We start from the raw sequence: 15,490 nt of genomic DNA on the forward strand, positions 1-15,490 counted from the left end.
ACGTTGTAATTACACACGAAACTAAATAATTACACAACTTGTATTAAAATTACGTATGCACGTAATTACCCAACTTGTAAAAATAGTTACGTAACTTAAAGAAATAACTCCACAACTTATTTTCATAATTATGCGTTACTTAAACTGGTTATATACGTAATACAACTAGGTTTAAAAAAATCGATTTGAAAAAAACATAACAATAAGGTACGTACAAAGCTTGATTATGGTGTAATCAAACATTGATATGGTTACATGCCTTATTATGGGATAAATTTATAAAAAATATGTTATAGAAGTTTGACAAAGGAGATAACTTGAAAAGTCAACAAACAATGATAGGTTATACCATTTTTACCCCTCTATCTATTTTTCATGTGGAATATTGATGAGGCCGAGGGCATCCTCAATATCAATCATTAATTCTTAATCCAATAATCTAAAATTCTTCCAATAAGGTGAAAATTAAATGTTTGATCATTATTTAATTTTATTTAAAAAATAAAAAATAATGCCATGTAAAAAAGTTATACACATTTTAAAAAAGATATAATTTGAAAAAGACAAAAATCATAGGCCATACTATTTTTACCGCTCTAGCTAAAATTCTTAATAGCAATAAGGTGAAAATTAAATGTTTGATCATGATTTAATATTTATTTAAAAAAGTAAAAAATAATGTTGTGTAAAAAAGTTATACATATTTTAAAAAAGAGATAATTTGAAAAAGACAAAAATCACAGGCTATACTATTTTTACCGCTTTGGCTATTTTTTTTTTGAAAAAATTGATTATGTCCGGCTGCTTACAAATTTTCCATTAACTTGAAAAATAACAAAAATATAAATAAAGAAATGTATAATGTATTTGTAGGAAGTGCTTAACGTCTATATTTGATGTTACAATTAGAATAGGTGGAGTATAGGATTATGTTTTGTTTATTATATTAAAATAAAAGGTATAAATGTAATATTGGGTTTTTTTTTTTGAAAGACTAAGTTTTTATAGGATTTAAACCCGTAACCTTTTATTTCATATCCTAATCAACATACCACTATATTAAATTGGAAATGGCATGGTTAATTTATTTTTATGTTTAATTATGATAAAAAAATAAATAGTGTTACAAATTTACAATGACAAAGTTAAACGCATCATTCTCATTTCTTAAACCCACCCACGCATCCACTAATATTGGCCATCACTTCCGTCTCGTCACTTTACAATTTGGTGCTTGGCTAAAACTGAAGCTGACACATTAGGTAACTAGCTTCTAAACTCGTGTATTATACGGGATCTGTCAAATAATAAAAATAAATAAAGTTCGTTATTTAAAAGAATTAACAAAAATAAAGGTAAAAAGGAAATAAAATAAAATATATAGTACAAACAAGGTTGAGTTATTTTACAAATGACAACAAAAATGAGAAGGGTGAAAAACCATAATTGGTTGACATGTGTCAAGTGAGATCAAAAGAAAATTTGTATAAAAATAATTATACACAATTTCTATCTCCACATACAAGTCACATGTTAATTTCCTTATCATTTTAAAACTTCTATAACTTTTTCATATGATAGTTAAAACAAAACGAAAAAATTCACCATAATAACAATTGTTTTTTTTATCTTTAATATGAGAATAATTTTGTTATATAAAAATTAAAACAAAATTATGTCATTGTGTCTTTTGGTTTACCATTGTGTCTTGTATCGTCATTGTATATTTCTGTTTGTCATTGTGTCTTTCAATTAATCATTGTATTTTTTTTAAATACTAATAACATTGGTGTGTAATAATAATATGTAAATATAATAAAAAATACCAACTGTGACATTCGTCAATTTCAGATCTCGTTTGTATTCGTTTGTGTATTCGTTTATCATGTAAACCGACCCATTTTGTAAACCAAAGCTTATGATATAATCAAAATGATGGATTTTATGTTATAATATTGTTTTACACTTGTTAGGTCTTGAAAACATTCTTTTTGGTCTTTAAAACTCCTTAAAAATGACTTAAATCAAATTTTGGGGACTATTATTGTCATTTACCAAAAACTTGTTTGACCATTTTAACCATTACATGCATCTTTACCTTATTTGTATGAACCATACTCTTACCATTATAAAAGCAAGGCTCCATACACCATTTTGGTTGTTCATCTTCTCCAAAATCTCTCTCAAATCCAAGTATTCATCTTCAACATTTTGCTATTTTGACTACTTAAGGTCAAACTAAAAGCTAACCTTGTTCTAACTAATTCTTATTACTTGAATATGGTGGTACAACATATATATAATACACACCTCTTGTTACCTTTGGTGGTTGCTTCTTCGACTCCGGTTGGTTAAGTTTCGGACCTCGTAAGGCAAAACTTCATGGAGGACTTCGTGTTCTTGATATATATACACACACATAACTTGTTGCACATATTAATCTTGTTTAATTTATGCTCTCTTTTTAGTTTATTTATCATATTTATGAAGTTCCATGGTGTGGGTTTGTATAGGCTAACCTCGGTTTAACCGTAAATAGTCCAAGCCGGAAACCGAACTTTTGCTTACTAGTTTTGTTAAAATAGTTGTTTAATGTTAGATTTGAGTTTCAAAAAATCATTTTTACAAGTTCCTTGATATTAAGCATGTGGAATCCATATATGAACTTGTTGGGAGATGGAAACCGAACCAAACTGAAACTTTTTCTTAAAAGACTTGTTGTTAACTTTTTAGTTGTAAAACTTAAATATTTTTCATTTATAAATTATTATACAAGATCTATGATAATTGGGCATGTGGAAACCATCAAGGAACATATTGTGAGATGGAAAACGAACCAATCCGATTTTTACTTGCTTAAGATACACAAGTGTGTTTTTAGCTATCAAGACTTGTATATTTCTTTAAAAATAGTTTACAAACTGATTTTGATTATTTTCTTAAGTACTTGGAATTGTTGGATCCAACTTGATCTCATAACATAGTTTGGACCGACAAAACCGAACACTTGCTTAACGTACGTTGTTAGTTCTAAAACAATAGATCTACCTACTTGGTTAAGTCATATAAAGTTTTATTGAGTTATCTCATAACATTCATTTTTTTGGAAAGTTGACTTTGGGTTTGACCAATTATCAAGACCCGAACTAACAACCCGAACACTCATTAAAGACCCGTTTTAGTATCTTTATCCCAATGGAACTTGCATTTTAGCATTTTTCCCACCTTATTACTTAACACTGGTTAAGTAAATATTAAGGTTAGATACTTTAACCCAGTTTCGAGCAAACTTACATTTTTAAAGGGTTGTATTTATAAATTCTTAGATAGTTACCTTTTAAACCTTGAACTTTAAGTGTTTACTTTTTGCAACAATTATTTTATTTAAAGATCTTCAAGACAACCTTTCTAAATCCAAGACTTTCTTTTGTTTAGGCTTCATACGTGAAACCCGTTGTAACACCCCGACCAAAGGCGGATTATACATCGGGGCGCCACATATTGTTTCATTACTCGTGACACTATTGGGTGTCAATATTTAATAAATACATTCATTCGCGCACGCGCAAAGTAAACACAAGATAACATAAATCAATATATTATAAGGCAAAATATTAGAACAACAAATAACTTGTCTTGATACATTTTAATCTAGGTCCAAAATAAAGAAAACTTCCTATGTGTCCACAAGCTCCAAAACAGCTACTGCAAACCTGAACATGTGTTAAAATAAACGTCAAACACTTGCGTGTTGATGAGAAATCAAGTTTAATATCATACATAGATAACAATAAATCTGCGCGCAACACGTGTATGTCTGGTGTTTAACAAGGGTGCAATCAGATTGTGATCAAGCCTAAATAGATCATAGCTCATAGTTCATAGTTCAATCCGTGCTCCCAAATGAGCACAAAAACGAGAAAACATCTGTGCAAGTGTAAAGAAAGAAAACCGTAAACGATAGGTCTCCCGTGTTCATCTAATGGATCCATGAAAACTTCGGAATAGGCCGAACAAAGCGGTTAATGATACACACATACAAATAAACAGCCAAGTAAACGTCCTCAACACATGGGATACTGCGCGACTAAAGTTCATAAACAAGTTTAAGACTCTAAGTTTGTATGAACACATAAACATCCCAAAACATTAAAAATAAAAAGGGATTAGGTACGAGATTACTCACTTGATAAAACGATGCGGTGTAAGATAAAGCAAGAACCAACTTTAAACAAGCACAAGTTAACCTATAATTAAAGATTATTGTTTTAACGATTTGTTTTAAGTCTTGATTATAAGTTAGCATAATTAATAAGTAAATTATTATATATAATATATATTACCGGAAAAGCAGGGCAGAACAGGGAGGAAGACGGAGGCAGAGAGGAGGCGGCTGAAGGACAACGGCAGAGAGCAAAGGAAGAGAAAGATAATAAGTGTTTGTGTGTGTAGTGTTAAGAAAATAACATTATTATTTATAGAGAAACCCTAGGGAACACAATCCCTAGAAAAGGGGAAAAGATCACAAAAAGCAAAAGATTCCAAAAGCAAAAGATATCAAAAGATATGGCAGCTGCAGGGGGCAAGATAAAGCTGACAGGGAACAGTAAACAGGCATGGGCGGGTCAGATAAAGGTACTGGTCAAGCATGGAAAAGCAGATCTCAAAAGATAATGTCAGTCACTTTTTCTGCCAACCAATGGGGTTGGTGCGCATGCTGCGCCGAAAGTAACTTTTCAGACACAAGACAGGTTAGGTTAGGTCAACAGCACAGAAGATAAGACAACACAAAAGCAAACGGCTAAGAAAACTCAAAGGGTTTAGCGCGAGAAGGCTAAGGCGCGCCGCGGGAAGAATCACATTTCTTAGCGCGCCGCGGGAAGAATCACATTTCTTAGCGCGCCGCGGGAGGAACTATAATTCCTAGCGCGCCGCGGGAAGAACTATAATTCTTCGCGCGCTGCGAGAAGAACTACAAATCCTTAGCGCGTCGCGGGAAGAACTACCGTTCTTAGCGCGCTGCGAAAAGAATTACAATTCTTAGCGCGCTGCGAGAAGAGTTCGTCTCGCGTATCGCTGGAACAGATGGTCTTCACGCAGGTTTCCTTGAAAGGAGCCTGGCGCGTGGAGCTGCGCAGACAACCTTAGGCGGGAAGGAACAAAGGACAAGCAAAGAGTTAGAAGAAAAAGAGGGAAACAAGGCTTAAGGGCGGGACGGCGACAAGAGGGAACAGAAGGCGGAAAGAGAGAAGGAGATGGACGGGACGGCGGAAAGAAAGAGAGAGAAAGAGGCGGGAAGGAAAATATATTATTATCATTAAAAGTAAAATATAAGTATAAATAAATATTAAATCATAAAAGAAAAAGATCGGGTCAGAGAAACGGGTACCTGGGTCGGGTCGGATCGGGGCAGATGTCACACCCGTCATGCCGACAAATCTTCAAATTACCAACTTTTCAAGTTTATTACTTGAATATGAGTACACTCATCCCCCGTTTTTCATCTTTTGTTTTGTAGGTGACATTTCATATTTATTCAAATTAAATGCTTTATATTTGAGTCTTAAACCACAAACGTTATTGTATACTTTACTTAAATAAATGCTCGATTTGGTGTTCTATGCTTACATGATTATATGCTTATGTGTATACCGTTTTTGAAGAGTTGAATCATAAATCCGTGAACTATATGGTATTCTCTTATAGCACGGTGCTGTTAATGTATTCTTATTAACGACCTCATGAAATCCGAATCTATTTGGTATTCTCTTATAAACGGTGCCGCTAATGTATTCTTATTAGCGACCTCATATTATCCAAATTATTGCTATATATTTGTTTGTTTCGTATACAAGATTGTGACTTTTCTTATTATTTACACATTGTTCAAAACCTATGAATTTGCTCACCAACATTTGTGTTGACAAACTTTATTTTATAAAATGTTACAGGTTTGCATTTAAGTTGATGTTGGATGCTTGGAGAAAACGTCACAAATACCTTTAGGATATTAGTAACAATGAACAATATTTGATTTGCTACATTTTGTGATATGTTGTTGTATTCGACTTATGAATATTGTTATGTGACATTTTCGATGTTGTGAAATGAAATGAGTTTGTTAATTATTGTCGCTTTAAATAGTGTCATGCGCTTATGGACAATCGTTACACCTCGGCTGTTCCGCCGCCTTTGGTCGGGGTGTGACACCAACAAATTATCTAATACATAAAACACAATGATGAATACATATTACATAATAACCTGAAGCGTAAACACAATGATGAATACATATAACACAATGACATGAAACGTAAAACACAATGAAAACTACATATTACACAACGATTTGAACGAAATACACAATGAACACAATACTATTTTTCTCAAAGTAAGTGAATGTCACATGTCAATTCCGAACAAAATACAATGAACGCATTACATAATGACTAAAACGAAATGATAAATATAACGGCAAATATTGAGCACAAAGACACAATAACGAACTAAAATACACAATGATGTAATATTGTTTTAACATTTATCTTTAATATGAGTATTAACTGAAAAACACAATGACCAAAATCTATAACATAATGCATAAAAAAACTCAATTAAAAAACACATTTAGCAATCAAATAACACAATTTAAAAAAACCCACTATTTTTTTACTTCTATATAACAATATGAATACATATTACATAATAACCTGAAGCGTAAACACAATGATGAATACATATAACAAAATGACATGAAACGTAAAACACAATGGAAACTACATATTACACAACGATTTGAACGTAATACACAATGAACACAATACTATTTTTCTTAAAGTAAGTGAATGTCACATGTCAATTCCGAACAAAAGACAATGAACGCATTACATAATGACTAAAACGAAATGATAAATATAACGGCAAATATTGAGCACAAAGACACGATAACGAACTAAAAGACACAATGATGTAATATTGTTTTAATATTTATCTTTAATATGAGTATTAACTGAAAAACACAATGACCAAAATCTATAACATAATGCATAAAAAAACTCAATTAAAAAACACATTTAGCAATCAAATAACACAATTTAAAAAAACCCACTATTTTTTTATTTTTATATAACAATATGATATTCATATTAAAGATAAAAAAAATCTTTGTTATTATGTAAAAAAAAATTTAAAAAATTTCGTATGGAAAATTTATGGACGTTTATAATAATGGGGGAATTGACATGTGTCTTGCATGTGGAGAGAGAAAGTCATCATAAATGGATTATTACCTTAATGCCCTTTTTTATCTATTTTTAATTTTAAATTAATCTTCACCATCCAAATTTAACATCAATGAATTCGATTCTTTCTCACCATTCTCATTTTTGTTTTACTTTGTATTTTAACCTTACCCAGTACAAATAATAGGAAGTCTAGAATCTCAAATTTACAAATTCGAAAACATCTCTTTGTATACAATATTTGCCAAAATTGTTTTGACCAATTATCCATGAATAGATATGATGAATGAGACGAGAGATTAGAGTATTAGAATGGAAATTATAACCTATTTGTCAAAATTGTTGACCTATGACCCATTGATAGGTAAGATAAATAAGATGAGAAATTAGAGAATTAAAAAGGAAATTATAGTTAATTTGCCAAAATTATTTTGACTAATGGCCCATGAATAGTTATGTGAATGAAATGAAAAATTAGATAATTAGAAAGAAAATTATAACCTATTTATCAAAATGGTTTTGCCCCATAACCTATGAGTATGTAGGATGAATGAGAAAAGTGATTAGACCAAGAATAAATATAGGATTGCCACATCATTATCATTATTTTCTTTTATTAGTATAGTTAGCAGTTAGATTAGATTAAATTATATTCGATTCTTGTATTAATTTAATAAGAAAAAAAATAAGAAAAAAACTTGTCCGGTATTATATTAAAAAAATAAACTAAGAAAGTGTTAAAAACCAAAATTTTATTTATAACTCTAAATAAACACTATGCTTAGAGACTTCCAACGAGAGAGCTCACAAATGGTCATAGCACACCCGCGTGACTATTTTTTTCTTCCACATTCTTTATTTGTGACCACATATTTATTTAATGAAAAAGACTCCACGTGTAGTCTCTCTTATTCATATTTGTGTCACCTCCTTCACAAATGGTAAAAAAAAATCTCACTAGAGGATCTAAGGCACCGCGTCTTACATCAACCATAAAAAATGTTTGATTTGCTTTCAACTTGAGATGTTGTCATATTGTTTTAAATTCTAACTAGTTTGATCCTTCAGTGTTACGAGAATTTATTTAAAATTTTGTTTTTAATTTTTTTTTATTTTATGATGATTTATTTTATTTTTAACGTAGTTTTGTTTTAATTTAATACATATATATTAGTTTGTTATTATAATTTTTAACGTTTGGGTTTTATCAGTTGAGATGTTTAGGTTTTTTAGATTTTTAACGAACAAACATAAACGAACACGAGCATGTTGATTTTTTTAAATGTACAAACATGAACACAATTTGTCTAATGAAAAAAAGAGGCGTTGATGTAGTTGACGACCGAAAGTTAACCGAAGATGGAGATGATAGACCATCAACGAAGAACATGTAAAGCAAATAAATTAAATTTGGGTTTGATAATGAAAGTGTCAATAAATAAGATCTTATAACCCGTTTGAGGGCTATTAGAGTTTGGTAAGACACATAACCCGTTAAAATTATTCTTTGATAGTTAACGGGTATCTCACAAATAAATGAGATGTTATAACCCGTTTAAGGGTTATCCGGGTTTGGTGAAACCCATAACCCGTGAAAATTATTGTTTGCTTATGAAATAGTTTACGAATAGATGAGATGTTATAACCCATTTAAAGACTATCCGTGTTTGGTGAGACCCATACCCGCGAATTCAGGTCAAATGCATGAGAAGCCTCCATTTATAAATCAAGCAATCCGAATAGATTTGTACAAGAACAACTTGCAAGTTATTACGTTGAATAGATGTCAAAGATAAGACCTCATGTTGGAAAGTCGCAAGTGTGAATTCTTTAACATATGAAAATGTATATAGTCTATAGATAACTATAATGAATCTTACGAGATTCATATGCTTCATTGGAAGTTATCGTGAAAAAAGTTACAACTTACAAGCATGAATTCAAACATATGAACGCATCATATGTTATGTATAATTAACTTTCGAGATTCATTGGAAAGTCTTTCGCCAATTCACTATTAATGAAAAAAGGCGTACATGTGCGCAACCTTTATGTTGTTGAAACTGTGGAAGGCTCAACCTCCAATTTGGGAGAGTATCCTAGATGCATAGCTTCAAGGAAAAACAATGGAAATTTAAACATCACTTAAGGATAATGATGTAAATTGATGCCATGTTGTTTAGTGTCAAACTAATTGACTTCGTCTCAAGACAATAGTAAATTAGTGATGGCTTAAAAAAGCCATTCATCTTGTCGATGACTCGGACTAATGCTCATGATGGAGAATGTACAAGTCAATATATAGTGATGTGTGTGGATATTAGTGGCTAATAAGCCATGATCCCAAACTTAATGAAGAAGTTAGGTACATGTGTGACGTACAATAACTGTTCAGACTTTCTTAAAAAATGTGGTTTAGGATGGTTAGTAAGGCTCGTTATATTCTTCAAACCAAGGAATGAATGTTAACAAGGGATGAAGTGATATTCCTTATAAGGTTGTAAAGTATCAAAATAATGTCTCTTTTATTTACATGTTAGAGCATTGTTGTCTATAGCAAAGACCGCTACTCGTTAGGTATGGTGCTTGGTGAAAATCATACGAACTCAAAAACATTCAAAATATAGGACACAAGAGCTTGTGTATAGACAGAACATTCAAGAACTTCATCTTAGAACGAGAGCTTGTGGAGAATTGGGTTATTGAGATCAACATCATTGTTCGTTGTTGTTTATCGCTTCCTTTAGTGTTACTCTTCTAAAAAGTAAAAGGTAAACTAACTTGGCTGAGTTGCAATGATACTTAGATCAAACTAGCTAGTCCAACTCAACTTCAACACGTAAGTACTCATTTAGTCTATAGCAACGTCCTATAGTCTAACGTACGTAAATTCAATCTTATATATTATCTTCCCACGAAAACATATTAAGTTTAGTTTTTCTTGTCTACGATGTTCACTTTTGTATCTTGACATGCATGATGAATATTTCAGAACATAAAAGCGTAATATTTCGAGAAACTCATAATTAATCCTATATGTAAGCATATATTAATATATACGATAATTCGATGCTATCTACATGAATATTTACGTGGATCATATTATTTGTATCATAATTGACTAATTGTGTGCTTGATTCCACAAACCGTCTAAGAAAGACTTCGTACAGCTCAAAGACCAACTTCTTATTTATCTTATCCACATTAATTCGTTATATTTATATATTATTTATGTGGATAACATTATTTTCTAATAAAAATACTTAATTTCTTATTCAAAACATTCAGTGTCATTTTGTGTACTCCAAAGTCCAAAGTCCTTGCATTCCAGGATGCGGAGTTCAACTTTTTTTCTAAGGCCAAACCCAATATAAATAAGGCATTTGTCTTGTTTTTGGGCTGATGTAGCCATGCATTATCTAAGCATCCCATTGGAGATGAAAGCACTTGGGCTGATGTAACTGAACCCGCTAATTGATATCTATAAATTATATCTTTTATTACATAGTAAAATTCAGTTTAGCAAAGTCGTCTTTGGTCGTTTACTCAAATCTACCATAATTTGACTCTCTCCAACCTATCTTTACCAACTCCATATATTATAATGCCACATATATATAGCTATTCGTATAGTAGTTATAGTAATGTATTAATTTAGTTGGTAAGAACTTTGCCGTTTTAATGACATATATTTATAATTATATATTATATTAATTAACTTATTCGTATCAAATGTATTCATATTGATTATGATCAATGCAATTGTATAAATGTATAATATTAGTCCAACCAACTTATAAAAGAATGATAAAAAAAACATTACTTATTACAATTATCAAAGAACAAGTTGTGGTGTTCAGACTTACATACATTTAATAATATAAACATATAAACATAGTATGAAAAGGAGTAAGTAAATTTTATAATTAACTCATTACCTTTTAATCTTTTATATTATGTTGTTGATAATAACCTTTTATTATTGAATTTGACGATGTTGAAATGCTCAAAGACAGGTACGAAATTAAGATTCAGACCAAGTTATGTTTTATTTTAATATTAGAAGCTAAGCAGTTAATGCGGAAAAATATCGAATATCGGTCAACAACCGATACCTGAGATAGATATCGGTTATCACAATGAGATGTCGGTGGGATATCGGTAATTTTAATATTATGTAAAATTCATATATATAGCAATTTAACACTAATAATTCAAGAAACTCATACCATTAACAAGTTAACCTTTTACAACTTGCAAAACACTAACAATCATAGGAAGTAAAAACTGATTAAGACTTAAAACACTAACATTGAACACTAAAAATTGATAATTAAGACTTAAAACACTGATATTGGTAATATTGATGATATATAGGTCAAATATTGCCGATATTATCGGTACCGATGTTTTGACCGATATTCTACAAAAGGGAGCGATAACTGATATATCACCAATATATCGATGATATATCGGCGATATAGATTAGAAGTACTCTAGGTGATTGTATTTCCTAGTTTAATTTTTCTTGTTGACCAACTTTGTTGTCACTTATAAATAGAGCTTAGAATTTGTATTTCGTTGTATTCGGTTTTTGATTTTCAACTAATCAAAAAGAGTCGAACATGTTTTCGGTATATGATGTTCACTTGATAATTGAACATTTATTGGATGGGAGATGAACATTAATATACCGTGGCTCCACAAAAACACATGATGTGTATAATACAGTAAATTGTATATTTGTATTGTTCAAACAAGTAAAATCGGGACCTCCACCTACCATGGATATTGGTCGAAGCCACTCTTTTAATTTCAAAATAAGGTGAATGAAAGCAACATTTTATTAGAATATCATAAATCAGAAGCTAATACTAAAAATCTTTTCTTAACTCTAAAATATCTATCTTTAACAATATATATAGTGGCCAACATAAATCCGAGAAAATTATTAATCTATAACCTAATTTATGGGCACAAAATTTTGTTTATTGTTTTTGTATACAAAAAAAAAATGATACCATTTGAATTATATGATAGATTACAGGTTTTGTCTGCTTAAAGTTTACGAATTTGTTTTTAGTTAGTTACTCGAGTGGAAACCTTTTGGAAGTCGCTATTGCTAATCATAAATTGTTTCCACATAAACAGGCATAACCGAGAGTTAAATCATAGCCAATGCGCCAAAACACATTGGTGATATTTGAGAAGTGATATTCCTTGTAACCCAACATCTATGATATGGTTAGTGTTAGAAAGGAAAGAATCATTTTGAGAAAATTATGGATCAATTTGACATTCTCTCTATATTTGTCTAGTATTGACAGCTCACAATCCGGTCATCAACTTTATTGTTTTTTCATTATTGATTTCCTTCTTTAATTATCTTGTAAAAGCCTATTTATAAAGGCTCATTTTCTCTTTGTAAAATACAATTCAAAAAGCTCAATGAAAAATAACACCAGTCATTCCCTCTGAATATTATTCTCTCTTAATATCATTGTCAACAGTTAGAATATATTGTAGCAGCATAAGGGGTGGAATAATTTGACTAAGGTGTTACACAAAAACCCTTATATATAAAATCAAAATATTTATATATATATACATCAATCAAGCTTGAACTTTATCTTCACTGGCAATGGAATTCTTACAATGAGCAATAGCAGCTTGAATGGCAGCTTGTAGTTCTTCCATAGTGCTATCACTGGCTGTACTTTTGGCGGGGCTTAAAGTTCCAGAAGCAAGTATTCCGCTGTTCGCCGGAGAAGTCCTTATAGACGCAGGAGCCAAAAACCTCCCTCTTCTCACACCTCTATTCATCTCCACAGGAAGACTACTTCTGGAGCTCAAACAGTTGCTGGAGAACGAATGCGGTGGCTGCCAGTTATATTCGTTATTCAACTTCTTAATCCTTCGAAACGACATAAACGGGTTAATCATTTTCATATACCTTTTTATGAATTTAGTCACCTCTAACTTAAGTTTCTTTTTAGGGTTTCCTGTTTCTTCTTCATCAGGTGATTTGTTTTTCGAATCGGGTCGGTTAAAAATGGAAAAGATTTAGACTTTGGTTTGGTTTGATTAACATTATTGAAGGGTATGCTTAAATCCGAGATGGTGTTTCGGTGGTGGTGACTACGAAAACTAGTGTTTCCGGTGCCCGTGGGGAGGGTAAAACTATCCATTGAATTTGTTGAAGAGCGAGGAGAGATTGAAGGGTGGAGAGGGAGTAGATGGCCTTGGAAGAATATATCATCAGCCGGTGATAGGTCAATGGCGGTCACTGGTTCCGGTGTTGGCAGTGTCAAGCAACGATTGTTATTGTTCATATAAGTGTTGTGGTTATGACCATTTTGTGTGGACTTTGGTGGTGGATGAGGATCTAGAGAAATAGTGAATGAGAAATCATGGGTAGGAGATGTGGATGAAGGTTGTTTTGGAGATATGTTATGCATACTTTCTTGTAGTAATATTGTTGTTTCTTGTTTCTTCATGTAATCATGCTCCTTTTGTATTTTATAATCCCTCATAGTTACAACTTCCATGCTTAGGCTTTTAGTTGTGAATTGTTGATGGATTATCCATGAGGAGAGGAGATAATTAGGGAGAGAAGAGAAGAGAAGAGAGACAAAGAGTTAGAATTGGATGACAAGAAATATAGTTTGGTGCATAATATACTTAGTTCTTTGTGTAGGTAAGAATTGTAGACTTGGCAAAATAATTAACCACTTTGACCAATGTGTTTCGTAAAATAAACTTGATTATAAAGTTTTGGATCAACCATTGCTTGTTTGTATTGTTAGATGGTTTGGCAAAACTTGACAATATTTAGGTAGTTTTATTAATCTCTTCTTCTTTCTTTTTTTTTTTTCAAAAAACCACCTAATTACCATGTCACTATTGTCATAAGATAAGAGATTTCAAGCACGACGCAGTAGAAACATTTTGTTACGCTAAATTCTTAACCATCTTTATAAAAAGACTCAATAGATTCTTGGATGGCGCTGAAATCCATGTTTCTAGTTACTATGCCAAGGACTCCACCAAATTGCAATCTCAAGTCAAATCGTGGTCTAAAAATGATCAGGGCATAAGATTTAATAGGCTGCACCATGATGCAAAGAGGTAACACGTAAAATTTTCTTGTTAGCTGAAACAATTTCTTAACTAAAACAAATTCTAATACAATATTTTTAAAATAAATTTAAGTCAAGATAACTTTGATGATTTATCAATGAGAAAAAGGTGTGGTGGACTGAACCGTGAGACAAACGGATATGATCAAAATTGACTGTAGAAAACATTTTGTGTCATTTTCAATATCACAACTACGAGAAAACAAAAGGTTTCATGTGAACTTGTTTCTTGTTTTAATATAACACGCAATAAAAGAGATCCAATGTTGACACGATTCTACCAGATGCTCACTGAGTGACTGAAACATTACATGATGGTCCAATCTATAATTTATATGGTTTTCTAAATTTGGCAAACTTGGCCAATTTTTTTAACTTACAAAGTGGTAAACTGACAACTAAATTTTGAAATCAAGGACTAAAAAAACGTGTAAATTATATATGCTTAATGATCTTCACGATTTAGACAAAAATAAATAAATAAAAACTGCTAAAACTTAGGAAAAGTTTTGGTGATGAATTCACAGGCTCACAGCCCCACTTCGTGTATTTCATGTCTGACAATTGGTTCGAAACACTTTTTGTGTTATCACGTGATCCGGCCTCGTCGAGTCCATTCGTACGCTACTGACAGCCCCTGGTCATAACTCTACTTACAGTTACAACCCAGGTTATGCTAATTTTATTAGGTTTAGTCTTTTTGTGTGTTGGTATACATATGTTTAGCTGGTTAATTTGTTCAACGTCTGCCAAATACTCATGAATAATTTGTATATGGATAATTAACCGATTGCTTACGAGTTGTCGAGCTACGTGATAATATCATTGTGGAATTCTCATAATGATAATCGTTTATGGATATATTATATAAGGGGAATTTCTTAAAATAGTCTTTTTTGACCATGGCGTGAATTTAATGATCCAAAAATTCCGTCGGACGGTGTTGAAACTCCGTCGAATCCGTCAAAAAAAAAATAGGCTATTTTGGGCATTTTTTACCTAGACTATTTTTGGAAAATTTTGGTCATACTAGATTATTTTGGGATTTCCCATTAAATAATTAGTCCCGGCCCTTACAATATTCATATCACATAGTTTTTTTTTTCTTAT

The 15,490-nt window shown here is 31.5% G+C and overlaps 1 pseudogene; it reads right to left on the bottom strand.

Moving 5' to 3' along the window:
* Positions 1 to 12,784: 12,784 nt before the first annotated feature.
* LOC143578904 (BRI1 kinase inhibitor 1-like) lies at positions 12,785 to 13,960 on the bottom strand (annotated as a pseudogene).
* Positions 13,961 to 15,490: the final 1,530 nt, after the last annotated feature.

The sequence above is a fragment of the Bidens hawaiensis genome, unplaced genomic scaffold, assembly GCF_021521415.1.
Source record: "Bidens hawaiensis isolate Kalapana, Puna unplaced genomic scaffold, B.hawaiensis_p1.1 tig00029390_1, whole genome shotgun sequence".
In the NCBI taxonomy this organism is placed as follows: domain Eukaryota; kingdom Viridiplantae; phylum Streptophyta; class Magnoliopsida; order Asterales; family Asteraceae; genus Bidens; species Bidens hawaiensis.